The following is a 13,117-nucleotide window of genomic DNA, read 5'->3' on the forward strand; positions in this document are numbered from 1 at the left end:
CTTCTCAAGCTGTGAAATTGTCCGGGAAAACGACACCGAACAAACAATGCCGTCGAAGGATGCAATTGTAAGTTCAACCGCTAGATAAAAAGACATCATCCGCACTTCAAGAAACTGGCATCTTGTGTGAAACAAAAAGTTGAAACATCTTATTCTGAAATAGCCAGGACGGATATGAATCTCGAAGATTCGAAGAGAAGAAAGAAATATTGCTTTTCAGACGAAAGAATAAATAGGTCTACAGATAAGTACGAGGGAAACTGTTGAGAATGTTTTTTTAGATCAATCTTTTAATCATCAAAATGGACTGAAAGCTATGCCAATATTCTGGAAAAAAAAAAAAAAAACTGTAAATATGTTCATAGTAAAATTTGTAAATGATCAAGATTGTACTTATGAGAAAGCAATATCTGGATTAAGGAAAATGGGACTAGGCCTAACTTTACGCGGGATCAAGGCGTGCGTGCGTCTATAGGCCCCCCCCCCTGTCGTATATTTTTAGAAGAGGGCACGCAGTCCGGTGCTAAGAATGAACCTTTTCGCACCTCTTTATATTACTTTATGTTTCTTTTAATAATACTGTATACATACAGGGCATTTTAAAACAGTACCACCATTGACAATTCGAATATTTTGAGACTTGCCGTCCAGGTAGCAAACTGGCTCGTTAAACAGACATCTGGAATTTTGATATTTTGAGACATGTTTTTAAGACTGATATTTTGAAACGAAACGACCCAATATAGTGGGTTCGATCTCTCCTAAAGTCCGCTGTACAACAGTTTTCGGCACGTTAAAGAACTCCTGCAAGAAGAAAATCCTACCACCTTTGTGTCTGTTAAAACTGGTAGTCTGAACGGTCGTTACATTTATGTCATTGATATTTTCTCTCTTTGTGGGCGCTTATGTATGTTTAATTCATACTCACAGTTACCTGCAGTTGTCATTACATATGGATTAATCTTCGTTGAATGCTCATCGTAGTGGCTTTTGGAAGATCCCGGGTCCGATTCCTCTGGCATGAGAAATCGGTATGATTCACATTCAGGCCAATGAATAAAGAATCTCTGATGAACTGGGCCCCCAATTTCACAAAATCATCTATCAAACTAATCTCGTAGGAGTGTCTAGTGGATGAAATCTCTAGGCATGGTGGCTATGAACTCTGAAGACGGACGAGTTTGAATCTCGCAGCAAATTATCCTGGAAACAGCATGATGTGGTTCCTCATTTCTACTCAGTCCGGCTCCATGGCTAAATGTTTAGCGTGCCGGCCTTTGGTCACAGAGGTCCCGGGTTCGATTCCTGACAGGGTCGGGAATTTTAACCAGCATTTGTTAAGTTCGCTGGCAAAGGGACTGGGTGTACTGTAATGTGTTGCCTTCATCATCATTTCATTCTCATCACGACGTGCAGGTCGCCGACGGGCGTCGAATCAAAACCTGCACCTGGCGAGCCGACAATGTCCTCTGACACTCCCGGCACTAAAAGCCAATTTATTTCACTTCTACTCAAAATTAAATATCTGGATAGCTACTGTGTCACAGACACGACTACTTCCAGTTCAATTTGATTCTAACTCATCCCACTTGACCCATAAAGCTGTTGTAACGGCACGCTGGGCGAGGTTGCCTGGGAGATAAACCTTCCTCGGTTGAATTCTGGAGCCAAACTGTCAGCTCCAAGTCGATGCTTTTGTTTTTTAAGGTGACAGGAAATACCCAAGTAATTATAGAATAAAATCGAACTTGGAAGGTTAAAGAACCACGTAAATAATTTCACAATGCTCCAATATAGAGGACGCAACTGGTATGCTCGTTAGCTGTACTGAATCACTATATCCCACGAGAACACTGGAATTAACCAACATGGTCAATGCTCTGCTAGATATCACGAGCTCTTGGCAAGGGGAAGAGCAGAAAGGAATCAGCCAATCTGCCATAAGTTAATGTTCGCGTGGTCGGAAACAATCAGCGCTAGCTCTCTGAGCTCAAGATGGCGGGATCGAACCGGCTCAGTCCGGTGGTATTCAGAGGTGCTCAGATACGCCAGCCTCACGTCGGTAGACTTACTGGTACGTTAAAGAACTTTTGAGGGAACTAAATGTCGGGACTTAGGAGTCTCGAAAAACCATCGTAGTAAGTTTAACGTAAAACCACTAACATCATTTAAACACAATAGCGTACGAAACATTTCAAATTATTTATTAGCATTACTTGGCAAAGTACAACGACTGGCTGGAATTAGAAGGGAAGTTGCAGCGCGCCAGGAGAAAAAATTAAGGCGATAACAAATGAAAAGCACTCTCTGTATGGATATATAGAGTGTATCAGTACTATACAATAGGATCTTCGTGTTAAGTACGACGGTGCAATCCGATTGGCGGAGACAAGTTTTCTTCTCGAGAACATTAGGTTACTTAATTACTTCCAGAAGCGCAATTCAAATTGACGAAGTTGCCGTACAAAGGGCACTGGGAAAGTTTTGCAATACGCAAAAACGGTTGGCTGAACACCCCTGTTATGGTGAGGGATGAAAAGAGGGGTGAAAACCGGTCTGGAAGACAGCAAGGCGCGACCTTCACACCAGTTGTTACCAAGCAGTGGGACTGAAAGCAAGTTAAGATGTCATTGTGGTCTTAAGGTGAATATCGGCCAATTATCCGCTACAATTTTGCTCGTGGATTAAATGCTGACCAGTGTCTGGAGAAAATGACTCCTGTGCTGGGGAAAGACTGTACACATCGAACAACAATTTTCCGCTGGTACAAAGTGTTCCAGAGGGGAAATTTTGGGGTTAAAGACGATCTTCGTTCTGGGCGACCGTCTGAATCAGTGACTGAGGAAAACATTGAAGCTGTGAGGAAAATGTTGCAGCAAGAGAGGCGGTGGATATATCGTCAGGTAGAAGAGACCCTCCACATTCCTGCACCAGCTATTCATTCAATTCTACACGACCCTGTTCATGTTAGAAAGTGTTGTTCCCTTTGCATGCCCCACTCACTTTCAGAGGAACAAAGGGCATATCGAGTGAAATGGTGCCGAAAAATGCTAAAAACAGTTTGAAAATGGGACTTCGCGTAACGTCAATAGCATCGTTACAGGTGACGAAACTTGACTTTATTATTACGATGTCCCAACAAAATTCCAGAAGAAGGTGTGGCTATTTGAAGGTGAGGGTACTCCTGTGGCTGTGCGAAAGTCAAGGTCAGTGAAGAAAAGGATGATTGCAGTACTCTTCACTAAACGGGGCATCCTGACTCGGGTTGTGGTAGAAACACAAAGGACTGTTACTGTGAAGTAGTACAGTGAGACTTGTCTGCCTCAGGTCATCCAGGGTCTCAAGTAGCTCCGTCCAAGGTCACGGATCAACACTTGGCTCTTTCATCACGACAATGCTCCAGCACATCGTGCTAATGTAACAACGGATTTTCTTGCCAGATCAGAGTTGACTGTGCTTGATCACCCTCCATACAGTCCTTATCTTGCCCCATGTGACTTCGCACTCTTGCCAGAAGTGAAGATGAAGCTGAAAGGGTGGCATTTTGCATCCGGCGAGGAACTTCTGGCAGCATGGGATCAAAAGTGTGAAAATGTAACCGAAGACAAGTGGCAGAGTTGGTTCAGTGACTGGTTTCGACATATGGAGAAGTGTATCGAGTGTGGTGAAAATTATTCTGAAAAAGTCTAAAGCGTTCACTCACATGCAAAACATTCCTAGTATCCTTCGTATTTGCTATGCCAGAGAGCCAGCCGCTGCCTGTTACCGTTTGTCAGAGGAGGAAAGAGAATGGAGGGGAAGTTGGAGAAAGACTTATTGCTCGGTGTGGATGCACAAGTTTCTCGTTCGTTTCGCATAGTCGCTTCCCAGCCCCAGTAGACAATGTACAGTTTGTTCTGCACAAACTGACTACTATGCGAACCTGTGGAAAGAGAATAACTTTTACCAAGAAAACAGGCAGCTTTCCAGGTCGTCCGCGACACACCACACATCCTGAACAGAGTCCAAAGGTCATTACTACACCGTTGTGTAATGTACATCGAAGTAAGAGGGAGGGTGGGGGGAGGCATATTGAACATCTACTGTAATCAAACCATTGCGCATATTGTTTCCTTCGTTCAGAATTTTAATCCATTTACAATGTTGTGAATGAAGAAATACACAATCGTGTGGCGGCAGCGTTGCATGTTAAATAATAAAGAACGTTTTTGTGACCCAGCAGACGAGAGAAGAAACTATCTGGTGCATTCCTTGACCGACTAGTGTGTCTTAATTACTGTGTGTTCGTGTACTGTGTGTACAGTTGCGGCAGTTTAATAAACGGATTGTGGATATTGCCTGTAAGAGACTAGGACAATCCTGTGCGAGTCGAACGAGGAAACTTCTGCATACACGCGGAGCATTATCTCTGTCTCCATCATACACCCAAATTACGGTAACTAGAAAAGGGACGGTAGGTGTCACGAAACGGAAGCGCAGTAGACTGGCGTGGTCGTGACGTCATTGGACTCTCCCTCCCATTACACTAGGCGTTTTGAGCGTTTATGTCTGTCTATATACTCTTTGGTGTCAGTGTTTTCATTCTAAGCAGGGAAGTTCGGTGCATTACTGTTCGTCTGCGATCTGTACATTATTTAATTATTTAATTACTTTCGAAGTTTGCGAATGTTTTAAAACTCCTGAACTCGTGCGTATCATTCGTGAGTGAAGTGAACTTCAGTGTATGTGTCGTGTTTGTGCTGTCAAAATGAAGTGCTGTGCGGTTGCATGCTGTGCAACCAATCTAAGAACGCAAAGAAACAGTAAGTTGTCCTCTTCTAGTTCCCGAAAGGCCCAGCACTGTGCAAACGTTGGGTAGATTTTTGTAAAAAAAAAAAAGTTTTAAACTCTAAAATCGCACGCATATGGTCCGAAAATTTTCTGCCCCTGATTTTGAAAAATATTTACAATATGAACTGTTGGGCACTTGTTGAACAAAGGAACAGTTCCTTTCTAAAACATTTCCACGGAATAGTTTTATGCAATTTTCATGTGAAAATATTATATTACTATGTAAACGAAGTTGTGATAAGATAAATGGGGCGCTCGGCACACTGATTTGCAGTAAATTACAGCGCCTGGCAGACTGGAGTCCACTGACGTCACATGTTCCTGGCCGGCTGCACGTGACACCTACAGTCTCTTCTAGTTACCGTGACCCCAATTCCGCTCCCTTTCCCTGAAGCACGGCAGCAGCTTTTGCGCTGGCGCGTGTGTCTCTCTCTCTCTCTCTCTCTCTCTCTCTCTCTCTCTCTCTCTCTCCCTCTCCCACAGGAACAAGTTCAGGTTGAAGTCTTTGCCGGACGAGCCACTCACGGCTTATAATAATAATAATAATAATAATAATAATAATAATAATAATAATAATAATAATAATAATCGCATGACATAAGGTGTCATATACAGACATTTTGATCTGACGCCATCTAGGCTGCCTAAGAGCCAATTTCGGCATTCCGGTTTACTCTATCATACAACAGAGAAGCGGATCTCCGTTGGGTGATTAATTAATTTCGTCGAGAATACACTAAACTTGTTACCAGAGATCATTTACGCGGATATGGTACGACATATAAGTGCCGAATGTGCTATTTTCAACCTTCGAAAAATCCGACCACCCTTCTCGCATTTCAACGAGCGATCTTGGGATTCGGAGGCTGACATTCTACCACGGAAGATTTACTCTAACGGGAAATAAGAGCACATTTCATTACAACAATATTTTTACGCCCCATTAACTAGTTTTGACGGTTTTCGGAGACAAAGAGACGACGGAATTTTGTCCCGCAGGAGTTCTTTTACGTCCCAGTAAATCTACCGAAACGAGTAGCACCTTCAAATACCATCGGACTGAACCAGGATCGAACCTGCGAAGCTGGGATCAGAAGGCCAGTGCCTCAGCCGTCTGAGCCACTCAGCTCGGCATTTTACTACATCTAGACTGAGTACAATGCTCATCGATGTTCGGGAATGACGTATTTTTCTCACTCGCTTTCTCTGACGCATATGTTTGTGTTTCGCTTCATGTATCGCTGCACCTATTCCAATCCTAGAGTAGAAATTGAGTTCCAGGTAACGAAGAGAACCAGTGCAACGTAAAACGGGATTTTACAACTTACCGGCAGTATGGGCCTGGCCCTTTGTTGTCGGCTGTCGCACTACAGAGCTTGTCGAGTTTTTTTTACAGACAGTTCATTGTACTTCGACGGTCCCGTGATGTAAGGGTATAAGGGCTCGTCCCTTACCTGGAGGCTTTTCATCTCTGTCTGAGGGATGAAACGGGTCTCACTCACTCTCTTGCGTGCGAACGAAGGACTGTTTCATTTGAAATGCAACAATTCTGCTTGTAAATATCAAATAGATTAATTGAAGGAGTTTATGACCACGTTTCACAAATAATTCGAATAGACTACAGTCGTCTTCGCTGGCCTTCGCCTTGAATGGCTGTCCAAGAATGATTGCGCTTCTCTTGCCAAATGAATGTCCGTGCCAGAAAACACTTTAGCTGAATAGTGGGGCTGCAAAACTTCACAGTTCCCGCAGGTAGGGAAGGCATTTTAACCAAAGTCACACCATACAGTAATTCCAGCACTTTTGGCGTCGTCACTGCCTTCTCAATAAGCCAGCCGTAGTTCGAATCCCGGCCTATGTATGCGAGATTTTTAAAATCATAATAATAGGGCAAGCACAGGGGAATGTTTATAACTGAGGTTGCACAGCACTGCCATTGGTAAAGATGAAGATGTTTAGGTGGGTAGGTAATTATGCCTGATAAAATGTATCTTCTTTCTGTTCATGCAAGCAACCACCCTTTCTTTAAATCCACGCTTTAACCCCGCAGAGCAAACAAAAATAGTGTCTGCCTTCTCGCATACAACCCTCTCACGCATATCGTCCACCTTTCAGATGAGTTAATGACGAATACGTGAATGTCTTCTACAAGACAAAATACTCACAGTTTAATGTTATGCCTGTTGAGATTGTAATCACAACTGATAGGGCTAACGTTTCAAACGCAAGAGCAGTATGAAGGCCTACTCAATGATATCCGTACATTTAACGAATCTATGGCGCTGCTGAAATCGGGAACCCTTTGCCTACAGCTGCCTTAATACCAATTAACCTGATGAGGCAGCAACCATTTCAGGTAAGCATTACCCTCACGGTGCTAAATGAATCCCTTCCTAAATCCGCAAGCCTGAAATCGAAATAGAGTGACACAGAGCAACTCGCCGGACGAAAAGGAAGTTGAAGGGACTTATTTTATATATACAAACGTATTTTCGTTATGATGGTGACAGTAATATCTAGGTTAAATGATCTATCGTACAAAAGGTTCATAAAACTGATCGTTTTATTGTTTATCATGTTACTCTACGATGCTACCCAGAGGACAACATTAGAATTCACAAAGGCCGACAGTCCTCTATCGTACCGAATAACATATTCAAGGCAGGTATCTGTGCAGTGTTACGTGTCCTGTTCCCGCACAACTTTGTGTATCAAATACAACGAACCAAAAATGAAATCTTTCACACAGAGGTAACATCCCAACAAAGTATGTTAAAATAATGGGTTATATGCCAAGCTAATGCAATAAGATAAAAAGGCAGAGCTTCGATACATGATTTTACATATATCCCTAACTTTGTAATTGACTAACGACTGACTCAATTGTATGTCCAAATACATACGTGGGGAGGATTTTTTCCGAAGTTAAAAGCCGGCCAAACGCAGAGCTCCCTTCACTGGAAGTACACAGAGTGTTGGTGCTTAATCTCTTTATCCTCCTCGAACTATAAAACCGGAAGAGGCACGTTATTCTCACCATATCTTTCTACCGTAATTCATCCCGAAGTGCGGTATTTCTGCAACTTAAATTCCAAGGAGGGTACTATATAATGTTGCTCATCGTCATGCACACATTTTATTTTTAGGAGAGGCTGGAAAAACTACAAATCTCGACACGACTGTAAATTAGGGTTAGGAGAGTTGCCAGATTTTAAAATGAGTTAATTACTAATAGGAGAAAAGCCAAAAGGGGGTGGGGGAGAGAGGATCACCTGAGCAATCACAAGAAAGTTTTACCGAGCCAGTTAGCTACGTGGTACATTTCGTGTCGAATATATCATGTAGCCTTGAAGATGGGTTCCCACTATTAACATGAGGCAAATACCAGGGTTGTATGTATGTTGGGTAGTCAGCCCGAAGGCTTGTTTGATCCTCTGCAGCTCCGCCAACATCTGTCAAATAGCCTAGGCGTCACTGAAGAGGCGTACTAGGGCAATGAGTGAGGTAGTTTCCCGTTGCTTTCCTCACTGAGCCAGCAGTTGCTATTACATATCAGTCTCTGCCAAGCCCACTGAAATGCATGTACCAACCAACCCTATGAGCGATATTTTCACACCATTCATAACAGGGACTCGCTGCATAAGGAATTTTATTACTAGCATCACTCATACCTCAGTCACTTTCATATTGCCAAAGCCAAGGATGAGAATGAAAGTAACAAATTTGATATAGCCCATACCAGAAGACATATTGCACTGTAAACACTACATCTCGCCAGCAAAGGCATAATACATCTTAATAAAAGCCATGAGAGATAGATTCCCAGTCCTAGTACTTTCCTATCCCCGCGCGTCGAAAATATTTGCGACAGTAAACAGATAGCAAAACAGGAAAACTTTGACAAGAGAGTCCTTCAGACTTTCCAAAAAAATAGTCTCTTACCAACTGGATACCCTCTTTGGTTTGAACCCCACTATCAGCTGTCCTGAAGATGATTTTCCGTGGTTTCCCATTTTCACACTAGGCAAATACAGAGGATTTATGCCAATTAAGGCCACGGTCGCTTCCTTCCCTCTTCTAACCCTTGCCTATCCCACCGTCGGTGCGACGTAAAGCAAATCGTAAAAAGAAAAAGATTCCCTCTTCATCTACGCTCGTATCTGTAGGATATGCATTTATCCATATTCTGGTGGAAAGTTAAGAAAGACGTTTTAAATTGCTCACCCCAAGAAAAATTGTTTTTCAGTCTGTCAATGATACAAAATGTAACACTAACTGGTCAAAATGTGTTGTAGTGTTACACTTCGTTTTTTCGACAGGCTGAAAAACTCGAAGTTATATGAACTGAGTCGACACAGAAAAAGAATGGCTTCCTTCTTAACAAATTGCTCACCCCAGTCGCTGTGTTGTAAATTTACTCAGATAAGGTTTCCTTTTCGAATTAACCTGGATCGTTTGAGGTAACAGAACTTTACAGTTCGGCGTTTACATCTGTATGAGATCATGGGGTTTTTCATTAAAATCAAGACCTGTAGGAGAATAGGGATGTAGGCAGAGAAAGTTCGCGCCAGATAGCGCTCGTGTACTACTGGGTAAGCGCAAAGCGATCGTCTTATGTTTCCCCCAGTCAGCTGCGAGTAATGTATAGAATATGGCCGAGTTTTCTGAGCTAAAGCCGATTGTATCTTCTCTAATTTTACTCCAAGACTATTATAATTAATTGTATAGGTATATCCCCTAGAATATTACGGACGATTTTCAGCGTTTAAGCCTTAAACAGATGCAAAATGAGCTACGGACCAGAGACGCTAAAACTAGCGGGAGGAAGGAAGAATTAGTACAGCGGTAGTTAGAAAATTCTAACACGCTTTATTATTCAAATAATAAATAGGATTCAGCATGCCTTTTTCTGAAGATTACAATTACTTGAGTATTGTACATTGATAAATATATAAATGTACCTCCACAAGACTTAAATCATAAATATATATTTAAACACGCACTTGCTCCCGTGGCTTATAGACTTCGAATCATGCATGTTCTTTTAAGGTTGATGGCTTACATGAAATTGAAGGTAACAGCCTTTGTCCACCACCAAAGGCATGTGAATATTCTTGTGTTTCCCAGTGCCGGTTCCTTTGAATATTTAACCATCAGCCATAAGATAAAGATCACTATCACAAATTTGCATCTGATGGATTATTTCGTATTCAGAAAATCGGAAATAGATGGAGCACCGCTTCCAACTACAAATCATTGTGTTATTTTAGATACAGACTTTTCAGTGAAAAGTCTGTTTTGTTTATAAAAGGTTAATTTCAATCGGGTGAAATTATAAAATGCAGTGCTGTGAAATCCGAGTACACAAAACATAAGACCTATAATGTGAAGCTTATTTTAGGAGTATCTGGTGACATTACAGGAGGATAATGTGAACGTTTTTCTGGAGCAGGCCCCAAGGCATGTTGTAATAATATTGCTGCTGTAAGCTACGCATTAGAGCACTTCCCCAAGACTGGTATTATTCAGTGTTCAGAAACATCCAACCAAAATGTATAAACTTTTCAGCATCCCCCTGCCAAACGGTTGAAGCCAGTTAGCCCTATGAAAGTGGAATGTTTGCCCTTGGAACAAGTTTTGCTATGTATAATCTCAGTTGCACCAGTTATAACTCTAGTCGAGGGGTATTTCTGTCTAAAAGCAAAGGGGCTGTTTTAGTCGAGGGGTATTTCTGTGTAAAAGCAAGGGGGCTGTTTTCAAGGACATTTTCTCTATCAGACCAAATGTTCAACTCTTTAAATTGGCAGTACATGAAATTAATCCAAACATTAAATGTTCTTCCAAGAGTAGTATTATTGATTCCGATGTTAAGGCCTAGTTCTTCGTCAGATTTGTTGGTCCTTAGCTTCATAACTGTCAAGAAGAAACACAGTCTGTTTTCTCCCAGAACAGCAAACACCACCATATTACAATGTTGGACGTCTACAAACCTTGTATAAAGCAATATGACATCACGATTACGCATTGTTTACTCAACAACCAAATTACCTGTAGTATTTTTTGATTGCTGATGTCTTTGAAAATGGGAGTCACAAATGTAACATTCACTTCTTCGGGTATATTTACGATTTCTTCCCGTACTTCAAAGGAGGTCATTTCTGCATATTCCGATAGTTTAGGCTTATCGTGGTAATCCGGCTATTTTCTGGTGTATGGCCTCTTCCTTGTTTTTGTTGTGTTCGTGGTCCATGGACAAAACGATGGAACAGCGCCCGTTTTTAATCTTGCTCTCTCACCTTTAAATACAAACGCATAAATTCGCTGGTTATCAAAATGCCTAATCAGTTTATAGGTAGGATATAGGAATTATTTCCCTTCGTAAATCGCACTTACCCATCAAAGTTTTTGTGAAGTCACCGGGTTTAAAATAATGGGAACACACTTTAATATTTTCGGTCAGATTCTTCTCACCGAAATTTTTCCTTCTAATAGTATGTAACCATTTCTTCCTCATTTCTTTATTTTGTGGAAACTGGTGAAACGAAAAAAATGGGCTTCCCTGATTCTTTGAAAGAGGAACACTGCAACAGCTCGGCATAGTCACGAAAATAACAACTTAAGCAACTTAAATTCGTGGATATTTAGCGGCATGAGTACACAGGAAACAAATGAAGAGCGCATTGCGCTTACCCAGTACAACAGCACTGCGCTCTATCGGTGCTAGTTCTATACATCCCTATTGTTATCAATCGGCTTAGCAAGGGTATTTCGTGTTCAGGAATCAAATACGAACACAACACCTTGCTTTACGTCGCGCCGACACAGATAGGTCTTATGGCGACGATGGGATAGGAAATGCCTAGTAGTGGTAAGGAATCAGTCGTGGCCTTAATTTAAGGTACAGCCCCAGCATTTGTCTGGTGTGAAAATGGGAAACCATGGAAAACTATCTTGAGGGCTGCCGACAGTGGGGCTCGAACATACTATCCCCCGAATGCAAGCTCACAGCTACGCGCCCCTAACCGCACGGCCACACACACTTGATTTGCGCTTGTTTGATCCTTCCCATAGTTCAAATGTCAGGATATTTAATATTTGGACTTCAAATTATATATTTTATTAGCCCATGTATATTCCGGTTTAACAAAAGAAAATGAGTCAACGTGGAAACCACTGGAGTGTAGACTTGGTTCTAAGAATTAATTTATTTCACTGTAGGCACCTTAGGATCTCTCTCTCTCTCTCTCTCTCTCTCTCTCTCTCTCTCTCTCTCTCATGCGTGTGTAAACTACTGACACGTTTATACAGGCTAAGAGAAGAATGCCTCGGAATCAACAACAACAACAACAAAAACTATCGCAAACAAATCCGCGGCATATTACTCCATTACGGCCTTTGATCCGCCCAGACAAATTATCCAACCAGATGTGTTGCAAATCCTGATGTGCCAGATGGCCAGCGAAGAGACTGCTTTCATGATCGGATTAGCTGCCTCCCATATGGATAGCTCTTCAGTTGGTAGCATGAGACCGAGTTAAGCCCTTCAGTCCATGATTAAAATATTTGGCGAGTCGGGAATCGAAACCGCGGTCATTAAGTTCTTCATTTTCATAAAACAGTAATTTATTCAAACAGTACGATGATTAGGTCATTGCAGTTCACTGTATTCGCCGGTCCATTGCTCTATACAAGTCTCCGCTGATCATTCTATGCCAGCCCGATAAAGAGCTCTGTGAAAGTTGTCTATGCAGATCTTGCGGCGTTAGTCCGACAGAAGGCGCTGTGAAATCAAGTTATCACCACAATGTTAGTTGTTCCTCCATGTTGGTTACAATAAGAGAGAAATGGAAAGAAATCCATCTCTGGATATTCTATTTCAAAAAAATTCTTCATTATGAAACTTACATTGAATTATTCAGTGTAGGGTTATTAAATGAAATGTGTGCGCGCTGCCAAGCACGATATTTTGCTGCGTAAATGATAAATTGACATTTTAATTCGTGTTGCCACAATGGTTAGGTTTATTTTCCACAACCTCACGTAAATGACGTACTTAAGAGGTATGACGATCCATGATAATGAATGATTTCATGAACCATATACGGCGGTATAACCGTACAATGTCCTTTGCATCCTTTGCTAACCGTAGTCACATTCCAGGATTAGGCCATTACTGTTCAAGATTCAGAGCATGATTCATAGATACATTTGAGATTTACTGTCTACTGAAAATTGCCGAGCATTGTACGGCCAGCTTTATGTGAGATTCAAATCTTGCGAACAGAAT

General features: G+C 41.7%; 1 protein-coding gene across 2 annotated transcripts in view; it reads right to left on the bottom strand.

Moving 5' to 3' along the window:
- LOC136864720 (KN motif and ankyrin repeat domain-containing protein 2) overlaps window positions 1–13,117 on the bottom strand; it is a 480,434-nt gene that overhangs the window by 345,491 nt on the left and 121,826 nt on the right. The window lies entirely within an intron of this gene.

The sequence above is a fragment of the Anabrus simplex genome, chromosome 2, assembly GCF_040414725.1.
Source record: "Anabrus simplex isolate iqAnaSimp1 chromosome 2, ASM4041472v1, whole genome shotgun sequence".
In the NCBI taxonomy this organism is placed as follows: Eukaryota; Metazoa; Arthropoda; class Insecta; order Orthoptera; family Tettigoniidae; genus Anabrus; species Anabrus simplex.